The following is an 18,432-nucleotide window of genomic DNA, read 5'->3' as shown; positions in this document are numbered from 1 at the left end:
ACTCTTTTCTCACTAACACCGTAAAAAATAAAAACAGGACTTTCCCAGAAGGAGTTTGGTGGTGATATTTTCTGCGTCAGCCAGAGACGCAGTACAGAGGCCCCCGCTTCGGAAGTTGGTTCTGCTTTCGGCAGTTTCTTCGTGCTCCAAGGGATTGGATTGGCTAGGGCCCGCCACTGCGTTTGGGAAGAGATAGGGCGGTTGTGAGGTTATCAACCTCATGCTAGGCAGTATGCACTGTCATTACTGCCCCCGCTGATTTGTGTCCTGAACTTTGTGGCTGAAGCGGTGTGGGGACCCGAGGAGGCGCTTTATTTTCAACACAAGCAGGAAAATTGGTCTTTCAAACATCGCTATCCTGCACCCCGCCTAACCATCAGGTTTAACAAACACCCCGTGCATTACCTACCTGGAAGCTGAACCTTGCATTCTGGGAGTTGCAGTTAACAAGAACTCCGTGAACTGGAACAGGTGAGCTAACATCTTCGGGGGCGGAGCCGGCTTATATTAATAAGAAGGCAGCAGGACGCATACAACACGATGAGGAAAGCCTCCTGAACACTTGGGCGCTGATGAAGGCAAATCTGTGCCGAAATGCATTCGCCATAACTCGTTAATAAAGTGCTTCCATGGTTCTCCCCTGTGTGGCCGCTGCTCTTTCGTGAGGAGGAGTTTGGTGGTGATAATTATATATACATACATACATACATACATATAAATATATATATATATATATATATATATATATATATATATATATATATATATATATATATATATATATATATATATATATATATATATATATATATATATGCCTTTGACACGGTGGATCATTCCATTCTTCTCAGCCGTGTCAGGGCGGCGGGCATAGAAGGTTCTGCCTTCTCGTGGATTGAGTCCTTCCTCACAGGGAGGGCCCAAGCCGTCCATTTGGCCAATTTCACCGCTGACTTTCGCAAAGTGGAGTGCGGAGTCCCTCAAGGCTCATCACTTTCCCCACTTTTATTTAATTTGTACATCTATCCCCTCATTTTTTCGTTACAGCAGATGGAGGTCACGGTGTTTAACTACGCTGATGATCTCCAGCTAATCTTTAATCTCTCCAACTCCCCCTCATCTGCTTCCAATGTTCAGACCGTAATGACATTCATTCAGGACTGGATGAACTGCAACCACCTCAAACTCAATCCGGACAAGACTGAGTTAGTCCTGACCGGAGGTGGTTGCAGTCCATGGACCTCTGCCCACTGGCCCTTGTCACTTGGTGCTCCCCCTCTTCCTGTCTCTAAGGTCAAAACTCTTGGGATTTTTCTTAACACACAACTCTCTATTCACTCACATGTAGGTTCAGTGGTCTCTGCTTGTTTCTTTTCTTTAAGACTAATTAGGAAAGTATCCCGCTTTTTTTCCCTTCCTGCTTTAAAAATCATTGTGCTGGCCATGGTACTGTCGAGAGTTGACTATGGTAACATCATTTACAATGGAGCTCCAGCATATGCGTTCCATCGTTTGCAGCTCATTCAGAATCAAGCGGCTCGTTTGATCTATGGCTTACCCAAATACCATCGTGCCACTCCCCTGCTTAAAGCTTTGCATTGGCTCCCGGTGAGGGAGCGTGCCCTTTTTAAACTGGGTTGCCTTACCTTTCAGGCTAGATCAGGTACAGCCCCCGAGTTCATTTGCGCCGCCATAAAACCGTACCTCCCAGGTCGTGAACTCCGCTCTGCCCATAGGGCTTTCCTCATCATTCCTCGTTTCAAGAAAAAGAAATCTGGCGGAGCGAAATTTGCTGTTCTCGCCCCACTTTTCTGGAATTCTCTCCCTCCTGCTCTCCGATCTTCTCCGTCATACACACAGTTTCGGAAAGACCTTAAAACCCTGTTATTTGAGCAAGCTTATACTGTCTAGCCCTTCTGCCGACCGCTACTGCATCACTTAAAGCGCCATGAAACCGCATGGTATACGTGCGCTTAACAAATGCTTTTAAATTCAAATATATATATATATGACTCCTTTCTCAGTAACACCGCTAAAAAGAAAAACAGGACTTTCCCAGGGATCTGTCATCTTGAACTCATACATGGAGCCATTAACAGATCTACTCACCATCTTTGATCTTAGCTGCTACACTTACGCAGACGACACACAAATAATACACAAATATAAAAATCTTAAAGGCATAGAAAACCCAACAAGTGCCGCAGAGCCATACACCAATGGATGACATGGGACAACCTCAATGTAAATGCCCCAGAAACTGAAGTACTCACAGCTGGAGAACGGAAAAGTCACAAACCATTGACCCTCTGAGCAGACAAACGAGGACTTCCACCAACAGCAGTCAAGGATGTGCGGAATATGGGAATTATCCCGCACTTCGCACTCTTTAAGAACACCAACGTGGACAGAATATCAATATTGGTCTTCTACACTATGAATACACTGGACCAGATGTATGAAAACTTCCAGTTTGCATTTCCTAAATAGCGAATCCTAAGAAATCACTATTTAGGAAATGTAAAATAGAATGTGCAAAAAAGCGATTTCCTAATAGGGATCTCTACAGAGTAGGAATTACTATTAGGAAATTGCTGTTTAAGAAATGTAAAACCATTTATTCCAATGGGCCCAAAGACCCATGGGTACGCGTGGTTTTGCATTTCCAAATGTGCAGTTTCCTAATATGTACCTAAGGCCCCCCTTGATGCACCCCAAATAGAAAGTGGTGCATGTTTTGCTACATGGCACTTTAATTTGGGTTCATTTTTTAAAATGACAATGGTTACCATCAACTTGGCGTCGATGGTAATAGCATTTCCTAAATGTCCATTTCACATTGAGGAAATTCCTTGTACATGTGCGTAGGAAATCGCAAAGAGGAAATACCGCCTTTTTGCGATCTCCTATTTAGGGAATCACAAAATGCAATTTCTACTGAGTACAAATCGCATTTTGCACCACGTTTCGGCCTCTGTACATATTGAAAAGCAGTGTTGCGTTTCTTAATGGACTGAAATTGCGATTCGGTCCGTCAAGAAATGCAATTTCCTTTCGTACACCTGGCCCTTTGTCTCATTTTCCCATTTCTTGCATAAGTACAATAGGTTCCAGCAACATCGCTCCGCCTCTCAAAGAGGGATTATGCAAATAGAGCGTATGATAGAATTCTACTCACAACTATGAAAAGACTCCAGAAAATTCAGAATTCTGCAACCATACTGCTTTTAGATGTAAACTTACAAACACATTCACCCCCTGTCCTGGAAGCTCTCTTCTGGCTAATATCTTCATGCAAACTATTACCCATCATTCTCAAGGGGAAGCACTGTAAGGCCTGGAATACAACACACACTCACAGCCTGGGAACTCACATCTGAGGCTAGCTCCATAGCTAATCATTCACCTTAGAAGAAAAGAATCCGTCAGTGGCGGGACGGTCTCCGTATAGGCTGCCGAAAGCATGGCCCTCCCACTCTGCAGAAAAAAGCGACACTGACAATGACCTGCGTTTCAGAACTGAGTACTCCCAACCTGACCATCCTAAAGCCCGCGATGCATCATCTTCATAAAGATGGGGGACACGAGATGAAGCTTGTCCGTTCGACAGAAGTTTGACGTCGGAGTCGCCACCTAGCTCCCCAGCAGAGGCGGCTCCTCCGTAATGGGGGAGGAGCGTTGCCCCACTCGTCAGAGTCAGTGACAGAAAAATAAAATGATGAAACAACATCATTTTATTTTTCCATGACTGGTTTAGGCATGCGTGACGGGCGGAACGGGGCCGAGGGAGTTGAGAGCACTTAGAAGTGCGCATGTAAGTTCGGCCAACAGCCTTAAGCCAGCCAAACAGACATGTGCTGTACAGCCAGGTTGGAGAAAAGCCGCAGGCTCCCAAGCTCTATTTGAGCGGCAGACCAGGCCGCTCAGACCAATCCTGGTGCTGCTCTCATAAGATAAGAGAAGCGTCTGGATTGGGTAGGGAGCCTGCTTTCCCAGAGACTGCTGGGAGAGCACAGAGTCGTGTCGTGCTTTGGAGGCAGCAGCCGCGAAAGGTAAGGTACGTTTTTTTAAAATTATTATTTTTCTGTCCCTTCCACAGCCCCCCCACTTTTGTTTTATGGCCGAAGCCAGTGCTCTTCGGAAGACTCCAAGCCATAGAGAGCACAGCAGCCAGACTCATCCTGGACCTCACCAAACTGACCCACATCACCCCTCACCTCAGGGACCTCCACTGGCTGCCCATCCAGACGGGAGGGCAGTTCCAGATCCTCATGCACACCTACAAAGCTCTACACGACCAATGACCATCTTACATCAAGCATCGACTGAACTTCCATCTGCCCGCAAGACACCTGTGCTCCTCCTCAATTGCCTTTGCACCCCCCCGCGCCCGTCGCAGTCGCAGAAGGAGCTTCTCCTTCTCCTACATCACCGCCAAGACCTGGAATGACCTGACCCTCCACCTTCGAACAGCACCCTCCCTGCAAACTTCAGGAAGAGGCTCGAGACCTGGCTCATCGATGGAGACACGGCGCCCTCAGCGCCCAGATACCCCCCAGGCGTGAGAGTGCTGCACTATACAATTACTTATTGATTGATTGATTCAACTTGACATCCTTATGGGAGAAGGAAATCAACCCTAGGACCATCCTTAGTGCATTTCAAACGCACATAATAAAAATACTGCCTTACAAGCAAATAACGACACTACTTTCTACACAATACACACTTCGGATTGCATGCAACTGTGACCTACATCTACCTCTTATATCACCAAAACCCTGCATGGAAAATGTACCTTGGTGTACAATGATCAAATGTCTCCTCTCGTTCTCTCCTTTCATACTATTGAACAACCCCTCTCACCTAACATTGGTCCGACCACCCAATTACGAGGTAAGCGGTCAGACCGCTACAAGCCCAACACAAAACCGCCACCACTGCCAGGATCCTGGATTCTGACGGGGTGGTAGAGTGAAAAGAGGTGGTCTTCGACGGCAGAGCCGATGCCAGCACAGCTGTGCAGATCATGACATTCCTTTCTGATGAGCTGTTTATGGCAGGGAATATTTATATAAAGCAGTGTGGGAAAAGTAAAAAAAAATGGCAAACAACGGAAAATGTACAACATGAAATACAATTTAAATATGATTGACATTTTTTATTTAATAAAAAAATCTATTAAAATATTTTATTTATTTTTCCATATATGAATGTTTATTTTTAATTTGAAATAATTATGTTTAAAAATGAAAATTATAAATAAAATAAACCTTGAAAACATCAAGATATTTAGAAAATTGTGTTACTTGTCATTATGATAGAAAGCGAAAGCGTTGTGATTAATATTATTTACTACATACAACAAACCATTTTTTATTATATTTATAAACATCAACAATACTAAGTAAATAACACAAACTATTTCTACTACATACAAAAATATTTCAACAAAATATTTCACACTAAAATTATAAAATTAAATAAACAATTTTTAAGACAGTGTTGGGCACTAAAGGGGTGACAATTACTGTTCTCACTCCAATTTATACCATGTTGGGAAAGGTGATGAACACTAAAAGGCTGGCATTTACTATTTCCAATCCAATTTAAACCAATTTAGGGAGAGTATTGGACACTAAAGGAGTGACATTTCATATTCTCACACCAATCTAAAACAATCTGGGGAGAGTTATAGACACTAAAGGGGTGACATTTACGATTCCCACTCCAATTTAAATCAATTTTGGGAGAGTGTTGGAAATTAAAGGGGTAACATTTGCAATTCCCACTCCTATCTATACATATACTATATATGTTGGGGAGGTGTTGGACAGTGGCGGACGAAAAAGATAAAGAGTGGTGGGTGGGTGGACGAGGTGCAGGGACAGTAATAATAAAACATTTTTTTTAAAAGACTTACCTTGTGCTGCCTACCACCTCACACTCCTCTACATCGTGTTCCTGGTCCCAGCAGTAAGGGGGACAGCATCATGGACTCCCCATCCAATCCCCGCACAGCTCTCAAGCCTGAGAGCAGTGTGGGGATAGGCCTGAATGGGATGGATTAACGCTCGTTCAGGCACAGGTAGTCTGTGCTGTTTCTCCAACATGGCTGTGCAATGCAGTTGGGTTGGAGAAACCTAAGTGTGCATGTCAGTTTGGCCGGCGTAAGACGGCCGGCTAAACTGACATGCGCACTTAAATGTGCACCTACCACTGCTCCTCCCCCCTTTGAAGGCCCGGCACAGTGTCTCCTTGCACACGCTGGCTCAGCCAGCACCTGAAAGATAAAATTATAGTAAAATATTGTTTTATTTTCTAGCTGCTGGTTCTGAGCCAGTGGGGCGACGCTCCTCCACCACTGCAAGAAGCTGCCCCTGGTGTTGGACACTAAAAGGGTGACGGTTGAACTCTCTTGAGGAGAAGTGTGGCTCACTGGTTAGAGTAGGCAGGCCTGGAAGCAGAGGTCAGCCTGGGACCAGGGTTCAATTCCCGGCTTGGCTGGGTCTTGAGTCCATAAATTGTCCATGGACTCGATAATTCTCGCTCCAGTGCATACTCGATTCATGGGTTCACACTCTGCGACTCTGGGCAATAGCTTGCTTAATCTCCACAATGGCCCCTCGCGGCGGGATGCCTGGCTTTCACCTTGTGGATGCCCTGCTGGGTTATCTCACAGGGGAATACCAGGACGGGTTCCCTAAGCAAGCGCTTAGAGACCGGTTGGTGATTTGCGCTATATAAATATCTGCACATTTACATTTACATCTTGAATCTGAGAAGATTTCTCTTACCTCAGCTACAGAACCCTCCCCAACCGTGCTAAGTCCCCCTACTCCAGCCGAAAATACAACACTCACTCCAATTATTGGACAACGACCCCTCTCCGCTGCCGTATGCATGCGCCTCGCCGCACCTTGAGCCTTCTCTCCCCGTCCGACCTTTCCGACCTATGCAACTCTTACCATACTAGTTCACCAATCACTAATCCACCTCTCCCCTACTCCAACATCCCTGTCATTCTAGGAACTGACAGAACCCCCTCTTCTCCCGTCTCCCCAGACCCCTTTCCCAACTCACCGCTATCCACTCCTGCCCACCACCCAAGAGCAACCCCAAACCCCTCGCCTGCATGCTTGTGAACTGTCTATCTGCCGTCCGACATGCCACTGAAATCTCTGAAACGATCCTTAGAGAATCCATTGACATTGCGTTCCTCACGGAAACATGCCTCAATGACCACTCTACAAGCATACTTGACTTACTCTCCCCCCCGGATACTCTATCCTTAGGATAGACAGACCTGACAGAGTAGGGGGAGGTTTAGCCATAATCTTTAAAAATGAACTTCAGTTCTCCCTTGTCAATAACTCTGGCCACTCCTCCTTTAAAGACCTTGAAGCTGAACTAAAAGTACAATGTTCCCTCCCAATTCATCCACATAACATCTATCACCCTCCTGCAATCCCTCATGCCTTCATTGATGAATTCTCTGACCTCCTGACACAATCCTCAATTTCCAACTCTAATAATCTCTTCCTTGGTGTTCTCAACCTCCACTGGAACGCTACCAATGATCCCTCAATCACCCTCCTCACTAATCTGCTTGAGATTAATGACCTCAAACAATTATGCCAGTCCCCAACCCACACCAAAGGAGCTATCCTGGACGCCATTATTACCAACAAGGATTTGGCCTTACTGACCAATATCATCCCCATCGACGGGTCTGACCACCACCTCATACTGTTCACCATTGTTTCCTCAGCACCACCCACTCCCCCAAAAATTAACAAACCACAAAAATGGACCAGAAAGCTTAAACGTATTCCCCCTGGTGTTCTTGAGGCTCAACTCCAAGCTCAACTTCTCCTCACCCCGCCCTCACAAAATGCAAATGAGTTTACGGAACACTTTAATAAAACTGTTATTAAAGTCTTTGACCGATTGGCCCCGCCTAAACTTAAAAACCAAAGAAATATTCCCTCCAAATCTTGGTTTGATTCAGAGCTCAACAACGAAAGACTGATGGAAAGAACATGGAGACACCATCCCTCTCCCTCACATCTGCCACTCCTCAGATTAGCTAGTTCTACATACAAAAAAGCATTTTTAACGAGAAGGCATGCTTCTTCCGCACACAACTCGATCGGGCCAAAAACAGGCCCATGGAGTTGTTCAATATCATTCCAAACCTCCTCCGCACCTCTGAATCCAATGGCATCGATCGCTAGATTTGAATAAATTGCCCACTTCTTCTTGGAAAAAATCGCCAAAATAGATCAATCCTTCCGCTTAACACAGATCCCAACCAACTCCCAACATATGCCTGACATGACCTCCAGAGCACATACCATATTCCCCACACCCCCTGATCCGTCCTTACTCTTGCCCACTACAGCACCTCACCCCAACTACTCCCTTCACTTACCTACTAAACCTCCCCTATACTACTGCCCACACTTACCCTCATCTACACCTCTGGAAACCAATCACCCTAACTCACAACTAAAAAAACAATGCCCCCTTGCTTAACTTCCTCCCTGTGACTGAGCATCATGTCTTTAACATCATTGCTAAACTTAAACCGTCCTCCCATACTAAAGACCCCCTCCCATCTAACCTCATCCAAGACCTAAAACACATCCTTACCTCCATCTTGGACCACAATCATCAACACCTCCCTTGCCACAGGATGTACCCCATCTTCCTTCAACTTGGTCAAATCACTCCTATTGTTAAAAACCCTAATGCTGACCCCAATGATCTTAACAATCTTCGCCCCATCTCTAACCTCCCCCTTCTCTCTAAAGCCCTGCTCCAATTAGACAAACACATCGAAAATTTCAACTTACTCGACCCCCTACAGTCAGGCTTCAGGAAAGGCTGCAGCACCGAAACTTAATGTTGAAGATGACATTCACCACTCCCTTGATAATGGCGAGACCTGTCTTCTTATCCTCCTGGATCTCTCCGCAGCGTTGATACTGTTAACCACTCTGCCCTACTTAATGTGGTCAGAGAACGCTTCAGTCTCAATGGCACTGCCCACAAATGATTCGTCTCCAATCTACAACACCGAACTCAGCAAATCAAAGTTAACAAAAGCAATATTTTTTAAATCAAGATGTTTCACAACAATAATAAAAACACTTAAAACGATATTTGTACCTTCAATGTTTGTGTCAAGAATATTTATGACATTTTATATTCGTGGGATGATATTTTTGTATCACAATATTTTTTTTAGATATTTTGTCCAAACACCGAGAACGAGACAGCCTTCTGTCGTCTTAAGGGGGGTATGAACACAAAGGGCTTGTCATTGAAAGAGGGGAAACGCGTCGCTGTGAGGGTGCTGGGCAGTGTTGGACTGCATCTCCCAGAGGACCGAGGGGCTGCCTCACCTGTCTCCTGTTTTGAACTCCGCCCATGGCGCCTATTAGAAGACCTAGGGCATCCCGCTTTGTGGGAAACGCGTCGTTGTGAGGGTGCTGGGCAGTGTTGGACTGCATCTCCCAGAGGACCGAGGGGCTGCCTCACCTGTCTCCTGTTTTGAACTCCACCCATAGCGCCTATTAGAAGACCTAGCGCTTCCTGCTTCGCGGGAAACGCATCGCTGTGAGGGTGCTGGGCAGTGTTGGACTGCATCTCCCAGAGGACCGAGGGGCTGCCTCACCTGTCTCCTGTTTTGAACTCCGCCCATAGCGCCTATTAGAAGACCTAGGGCATCCCGCTTTGCGGGAAATGCGTCGCTGTGAGGGTGCTGGGCAGTGTTGGACTGCATCTCCCAGAGGACCGAGGGGCTGCCTCACCCGTCTCCTGTTTTGAACTCCGCCCATAGCGCCTATTAGAAGACCTAGCGCTTCCTGCTTGTGGGAAACGCATCGCTGTGAGGGTGCTGGGCAGTGTTGGACTGCATCTCCCAGAGGACCGAGGGGCTGCCTCACCTGTCTCCTGTTTTGAACTCCGCCCATAGCGCCTATTAGAAGACCTAGCGCTCCCCGCTTTGCGGGAAACGCGTCGCTGTGAGGGTGCTGGGCAGTGTTGGACTGCATCTCCCAGAGGACCGAGGGGCTGCCTCACCTGTCTCCTGTTTTGAACTCCGCCCATAGCGCCTATTAGAAGACCTAGCGCTTCCCGCTTTGCGGGAAACGCGTCGCTGTGAGGGTGCTGGGCAGTGTTGGACTGCATCTCCCAGACGACCGAGGGGCTGCCTCACCTGTCTCCTGTTTTGAACTCCGCCCACAACATTATATAATCTGTAGGACGCTCCGCTACGCGGAACGCGAGCGGACGAAGCCCGGACAAAGGGCGGGCCGTCTGTGGCCGTCGTGGGCAGAAGGAGGCTGGGCTATCCCCCTTGACTGATTTGTGGACTGAGTTGGGCGCTTCTAGAAGGTAGCGTGTTGTTGTACCGCTACTATCTTTCTTTGAATAGGTCCTCTTGTTCACCCTGCCAGTAGCTTCTATTGTGACCCCCTTTTTTTATCATGGGTAAACGAAAGTATACAGAGAGCCAAGGGGTTGGTGGTGAAGGTAGCACAGCATTAAAACTGCGTAAAAGGAAAAGAGTCCGTAGAGCTGCTAAACTGCCCAAACCAGAGGGGACTCAGGATTGTATTAATCTATTGGTAGGGGAGAGTGAAGCTATTTTGGGGTCTGAACAGGGAGTAGTTGGAGATCCATCTGTTACGCCTGGGGATGCCCCGGTGTATACCAAACACAGCTTATCCCCTATTGTTCCGGCCATGTTTCGTACCAAATCCAAAAAAGCATCCAGGGGTCAGGGGAGCGTGGGAGTGGGAGTTGTACCTGATGGAGGGGACGTCTCGCTATCCGGCGCTTCAATTGACCCTGCGGATGCCGTACCTGATGTTCTGTGTTCCAATAGATTTGCCCCATTGATGAATGAGTTGAGGGAGAATAGTGTAGAATCAATTGATCCCTTACCATCTTTATTAATGGCCCCCCCCATGTAGTATTGCTAGGATCCATGAAGTTCCCCTACAAACTCTTATTAAGTTAGTTTATTCACTGCGGGAGGAAGTTAGTGCACTGAAGGCAGTGATTAACACCCTGACCGTTGCTGTTGGAAATTGTGCAATAGATCAACATCTACCCCCTTGTATCCCTAAGAAAGCACCCTCGTTACCCGTAGATGGTAGGATAGTCTCTCAGGTTAACCCACCGGGCCGATAAAATCAGGAGTCCAAGTTAATGAGGTGGTAATGTATAGCGACGTAGTAAGGGCGGAGAATATTCGCACTTCGCGTCGCTCTGGGGGCATCCCTGTAGGTGCCCCACAGATCAATCCGAATTGCAAGAGGAATGAAGGAGAGAGAGGGGTTCTTGCTATCTGCACACAAAGACCCTTAGTAGGAAGGGGGACATGTGAGGAGCAATCTATGAATATTGATATCAGTTGCACAAATAAAATCTTTATGACTAATGTTCCAAAATTGATTAATAGTCGGGGCTTTGAGAATGCTGATTCTCTGAAAAACAAGGCGATTCATTGGTTGAGGCATGTCAGAGGTTGTCATCAGAGACGACATCATTAGAGCCACTAGACTTATCTCTCCAATGTCTTCAACTGATTGTATTGAACTAAGTTTAAGTAGTAGTGAACTTGTGGAAAATCTCTTTACCCTGGAGTTCAGGACAAGTCCCCCTAATTGCTCTCCTATTCAGCTAAGAAAATCTATATAGCATGGCTCAGGGTGGGTAAATTGTGAGCAATGGAGTGCTGACAGAGAGGTTGGGACTTCATTGGATAGTGTTGACTGACTAGATGCTCCGGGGGATACAGGCTCTTGTGGTTTTATCACAAGGGAAATAGATGAAGGGAATCTACTGCATAGTGCTAATAGTTGTTGTACTGGTCCTTGTTCTATTTCTACCCCTTATATGGGTATGGGTCCTAATAACTGCCCTTTCACCATTGCTCCAGAGCTGAGTCTTACCCCCACTTTACCCCCGACTAACATTAGCCCTGCTTTTCAAGCCACTATGCCCACTAACAACTTTTTATCTATGGTGGGAGGTTCATTACTCTCTTGGAATATAGCTGGATTAAATGCTAAGTTGCCCCTTGATGACTGGGTTAATTTCATTAATAATATGGATATATGCTTATTCCAGGAGACTTGGTTGTTAGAACCACGATTTTGCGTAGGTTATCTGAACTTCCACATTCCGACCATCTGGGGGACTAACGATTTGGCTTCGGCAAGAACTAAATCTAAACAGCAAATCCATCCCTACTGGGAGTAGAGATCCAACTGCTAAGGCTAGAACTTGGTTCTGTGGGCATAATTGATATCTATAATGTCTATGTAAGGGGTTCTGGAGGGGTAAGATCACCAGTTTTTGACAAACTATTGAGGCTGTTCGATCTCCATTCAATTGGTACTTTTGTTGTAGTAGTAGGTGATTTCAATGTCACCTTTGATCCATTGGTACTCCTTGAGGGGGATGAATACGAGAACGAAGAGGCTCTTTGGGGCATCCCCCCATTAGAATTGCCTCCCATAAAAAGGTGGACGGAAGTAATAATAATACAGATTAACTCCCTTTGTATGGAGAAGAGTCTGAGGGCTCTGAACGGTAGGATGCCTAGCGACCGTAATGGTGCATATACATTTAATAATGGGCAAAGCAGGAGCCGTATTGACTATATCCTTGCCGCCGTGAGCCTATGGCACTCTCTTGTTGATATGAAGGTTTTAGACCTCCCAGAAAGTGACCATAATCCTCTTTGTTTATCTCATAAGTGGTGGAAAAGGGATTGTGCTCTTTTGGCGGCAGGGGAGCTGCCCACCTCGGATGTCGTGTTATCTAATGATATGCGACGTCTGAGGTGGTCCTGTATACTGGAGAATCCTACTATTTTGAAAAATATCTCAAGGGAGGTTAGTAGCTCTATCCAGGAAATGGAACAGATTTTCTCTTCCAATGGTGATATAGGGGACATAACACTGATCCATAGCAGTCTTTTTACTTCCTTGAAATCCCAATTTTTAAAGAAAAAGAGATCTGGTCCAAAAGTGGTCCCAAGCCAAGTTAGTTGGTACAACGAGGATTGCAGACAGTCAAGGCTATTGCTGGGGAAAGCTCTAAAGGAAGGTGACGTAGGTGCTGTGCGTGTCACCAGAAATAACTACAAAAGTAGTATTGCCAGGGCAAAACGACATTGGGATGAACTCAAGTGGCAGGATCTTCTAGAAGCGAGTAACAAGAACAACAGTAAATTGTTCTGGGGTATCGTTAAGTGGGGCTATGGTGGCCAGCCGGAGAGGCCGCAAATTAATGTCCCTCCGGGGAGGTGGGTAGAGTATTTTAAACCCCAGTATGCCTCTCACCTAGAAGCAGCAGGTAGTGTAGACACTGCTGCTGTGATAACTATGGAACCCGACTTCACTAGCACGGAAGTGGCTTTGGCACTTACCGGTGTAGCTCCAGGAAAGGCTCCAGGCCCAGATGGGGTCCCAGCGGATCTCCTTTTGAATGATAAGGTCAAATGGGGGAGATATATTCAATTGATCGCTAACGCCCTGGCGCTTGGTGCACCAATTCCCAGTGCGTGGAAAATGGCGGAGATAATTCCGGTCTATAAAAAGGGGGACCGGTCGCTCCCAGAAAATTATAGGCCGATTAGCCTGATTGATGCTACCCAGAAGATCATAGGCAGGTTGATTTTAAATCGTGTTCACCTGTGGGCAGCATCAAACAGTATTTTGTCCCCATTACAGGCGGGCTTTCGCCAACATATAAGCACCGTTGATCAGGTATTCCGTTTTGTTCTCTTGTACTGGAAAACTGTGACCCTGGGTAAGGGGAGCCTCTATGCGGTTTTTGTGGATTTGAGGGCAGCCTTCGATCTAGTCCCCCGTTCCAAATTATGGAAGGTGTTAAAAGATCTGGGACTTCATCCAGGGCTGCTGTCCTTAATCCAGAGGCTTCATGATGATAATACCGCCAGAATTAGGTGGGGAGGACAGGGCGAGACAATAGAGGCCTTCCCGGTACAACGGGGGGTTCGACAAGGTTGTGCAATGGCCCCTACTCTATTTTCACTATACATTAATGGTATGGCTGAACGTCTCCTAGCAGCGAATACTGATGCCCCTTCTCTCGCGAACGCCAAAATCCTGATTTTAATGTTCGCCGACGACACGCTTTTAATTGCCAAGACTCCTACCGGTCTTCAGCGGGCATTAGATATCTTTGAGAATTTCTGTGTGGAACGTGGCCTTGAAGTTAATGTAAAAAAAAACAAGTTCATGGCTTTTAATCCCCACAGACATTTTAAAAATACATTTTTATTGTTCAACCAATCCCTAGAACAAGTGCAGGCTTTTACTTATCTAGGGGTTAATATCCAAAATAATCTCAAGTGGATGCATCAGAAGGAACTGGCAGCTTTAAAACATAGGCAGCTCACTGGAGTAATAAGTGGTGAATCTAAGAAATCTCTAACGAAACCGATTAAGCCTGTGCTCCAGGTTTATAATGCCAAAGCTGTTAGTGCAGCACTCTATGGAGCAGAACTGTGGGGCTTCGAGAACTTGTCCTCTTTAACCATCTCAGAGAACAAGTTCTTTCGAGGCATTACATCACTCCCTCAGAGTACGCCCTTAGTTCCTCTCAGGTATGACCTGGGGAAGAGCTCTATTGCTGATGTAGCCAGATTGCGTCCAATTTTATATTGGCGCAGACTGTGGTCAACTCCGGCATTAGCCCAGTATGCAGAGGGTTTCCTTGATGTGTTATCCATGGTTGGTTCTCGTAACATTGGTTGGTTTAAGGAACTCAGAAATTTTTTTGAAGCTTTGGGTATGAGTGATGTATGGGAGAAACCCTGTTGAAAGAAAACTATTGGGAGCTGATTAATGCTGGGATAATGATGGATTGCAACACCTCCTCTCTAACAGATGGTTTCTTGAATATAAAATCAGCCCCTAGACTGGAGTTCTTTTGGGACCTTGTTACGAAAGTACTAGATAGGAAGTTGTACTTCCAGATGCGGGTGGGATCATTGCCTGTGAATTCATTTGCTACCCGGTGGTCTAGTAAAGATGATAACTTATGCCCATTATGTAAGTCTCAAGAAGAAACAATAGCCCATATGTTTTTTGCATGCCCTGCTTGTTTATCCCCGAGGCAGGTGTGGCTGAGACTAATTTGCAAACTATTGGGCATCAGACAAAGTGGCGAGGCAAAAAGAATCCTATGTACTAGTACAGCACCGGCTATTGTTGCGGCTGTGGCAAAATTTTTGGGATGGGCGTGGATTATAAGAAATCATAGTAATCGAGAGTGATAAGTTAGTTGTTCCTGGTTGCGCACTCTGTAATTAACCCTGAGTATGTCTGTAGTAAGTTCTTTTTTTTTGTATAAATTTTAAAGTATGAACACCCAACAAATGTAAAAAAAAATGAAAATACACAAACACAAAGACACGTACTTATAATAAATAAAAATGAGGGCAAGATAAGTTTCAAAGAGGTAGGATTAAAGAGATTAAAGGGGAATCAAAATTAGGCCTAGCACCATAATTGAGAGTAGAAAAACAAGATGGCCATGGCAATGCGAACCGCATGGTGCATTTTGCAGGTGTTTTTCAATACAAGGCCGCATATGAGAACTGCGTAGTGCCACTCATGCACGATTTGCAAAGCGAGGATGCACTCCGCATTGCACATGGCAATGCCAACGGGCACCAGGCAAACTCCGCCCACACAGCAGAATCTTTTTGCCACTTCGCGGAATTCTGCATTGCAGAACTCTCCAAACTCGGCCCACGCCGAAGCAGAACCTCGACAGAGGTCCCGGAGCACGATCCGGTCCTAGGGAATAGAGATTACCATATTGTCACTAGTATGCACGCAGGTGTTCCTGCGGCCTACCGTTCATATCTGCAGTTGTCCCCAGAAGGGCTCATCTTTCACAGCAAGTACCACACCACAAGTAATAGAAACGCAGGTGTGCTGTCTCTATGGGTTCTCTACATTTGTAGGTTATTTACCCTATGGGTTTATGGTGTCACCTAGTGGTTATGTACTATGATGATATCTGGTGATTTATGTGGGCTTGCTCTTACCTAACTGCTGCATTTCATGCCCTGATGTTATGATATATGTTGTTTTTGCCTTGCATTGTCAGGATAGTGACACTGGTGTGTGTGTGTGTGTGTGTATGTGTGTGTTTTGCGCAAAGGCTTCACATACTGCCTCTGGGATAAGCCTGATTGTTGGTGCCAAGCTACTAAGGGGGTGAGCAGGGGTTATCTCGGGTGTGTAACTCCCTTTCCCTGACTACAGTGGTGGGTTCTGCCTGGCGGCTTAGGCTCATATCCTAGCCAACCAGAAAACTAATTTCTAACAGCAACACCTAGTCGCTTTTTGACAGTCCATTCTTTGACCTTTTGTCTATTACAATGCCAACATTATCCCCCGCTCGCCTCCCATTTCCCCCCGCCATATTATGATGGCGGGGGTACTGCGGCGGATGGGAAGGCCGTCCACTGCTTTCCGCGCGGTCGACGAGTCGACCGGGTGGAAAAGGGTTGAATATGGTGGCGGTGTCTGCTAGACACCGCCATCCATATCACAATGTCTGCGGAAAGCAGCCTTTCGCCGGCATGGAAAGGCATGCGGTTTTCTCAGTTGGGGGCCCGTTGCAGGCCCCAGGATGTTGGTGGGGATGGGGCACATGGGCGGTACCTATGGTACCCCCCTGCATTTGCATGAATGACGTGGCAGGCACAAATGCCTTTTTGGCATTGCGGTGGGTGCTGCTGACAGAACCCCCCGCCGCAATGCAAAAAATGCAGGATGCGCCCGCCAGTGTGGCGGGTGCATCCTAATTGTGTATGCGGGACGGACGCACACATGGCGGGTGGTCCCATTTCACGATGCGATGGCGGTTTGTAATAGAACCCTTGGTCTCCTGGTGTGCAGGAAAGTTAGGTTTTTAACCATGTGGCGGCTGTCATCGACAGATGTCAGTGACTGACCATCCCTTGGTTTGTTTTTGGTGTCTTGAGCAAGATTATCGCGCCAAGACATGCAAAGATTGTCACACCAAGCATCCTAAGGTGCTAAGTGAGCAATCCCTCAATTTTCTCGCCGTTCGACTTTGATCAACTCTGTGACAGTCAGATCTCGGCCACGAAGAACAGGAAACAGCCATTTCAATGTGGTCATAACCATGCGTGACTGTTTACACAAAGCCATTACCTAGCATATGCCTTTACCAGAAGTGACCATTTCCACAAAGCCATTACCACGAATATACCTTTACCACTCATGTCTTAATAACGAATTTCGATCTAAAGGCACGAATAATAAAGGCATATGCGTGGTAAAGGTTTCACAGGTAAGTACAGGCAAGTATTACGTGTTTTATATACATATATATATGGTTTTTGCATGGCAAGAGAATTTTTAGAGTATAGCGGGGGTATGTGTTCTTGGGTGGCAAAGGTAATTTTAGGGTGGGTAAGGGTTTTTGTGTGGCAAGGGAATTTTTAGGATTTGGAGCGAGTATGGGTGTGTGGATGGCAAGGGACATTTTTGAGTTTAGGGTTCACGCCTATTTTTAGCACCGGGTATTTGGCCCACTCTCTAAAATCAGCATGAATGGCATCACACACAGCAAAAGAGGGTGCAGCTTCTTTCTGCCACTCGAGTAGAACTCCTACTCGAGCGGCAGCTTCCTCAACACAAATGGAAGGTTTCGCAATGAAAGCGGTAGGGAGCATCCATGACCGCTCGCATGTAGAAATCTTGCAGGGAAGCAGTCGAGCGTTGGATTTTCTTCGCTCGCGCTTGCCAACTTACCTTCGGTGAGCTGGGAAAAACTCTGCTTTTTCTAAACTCTGAGAGTTCCGTGGAGTGCGGAATGTAAAAAAACTCCAAGAATGGGGCAGAGTCCACCACCCAGGCCTAGTTTAGAGAGGGTGAGGGTTTTTGAGTGGCAAGGGAATTTTTCGTGTTTCGGGGGGGTAAGGGTTTTTTGGGTGGCAAGGGTAATTTTAGGATTTAGGATGGATAAGGGTTTTTGGGGTGGCAAGGGTAATTTTAGGGTTTAGTGTGGGTAAAGGTTTTTGGGTGGCAAAGGTAATTTTAGGGTTTAGGGTGGGTGGGGTTTTTTGGGTGGAAACAGTATACATACGTGAGATATAGTTAGCTCACTAACTTAGGGGCATATTAACAAGCCAGGCGATTAAATTATCGCCGCTTTAGCGGCAGAAAACTGCCGCTAAAACGGCGATAATGGGCTTGATAATATGCTCTATGGAATTCCAATTGAAGCCCATGTTAGATGTCCTTCACATCTCCATGTCCCTCCTGCGCTCTGTTATCCGAGTCCATGTCCCTACCCGAATTCCTCCTGCCTTCCATGATCCAATGTACCATACTT

This window comes from Triturus cristatus, chromosome 9 (assembly GCF_964204655.1).
Source record: "Triturus cristatus chromosome 9, aTriCri1.1, whole genome shotgun sequence".
Lineage (NCBI taxonomy): Eukaryota > Metazoa > Chordata > Amphibia > Caudata > Salamandridae > Triturus > Triturus cristatus.
Note: the sequence above shows the minus strand (reverse complement) of the source record.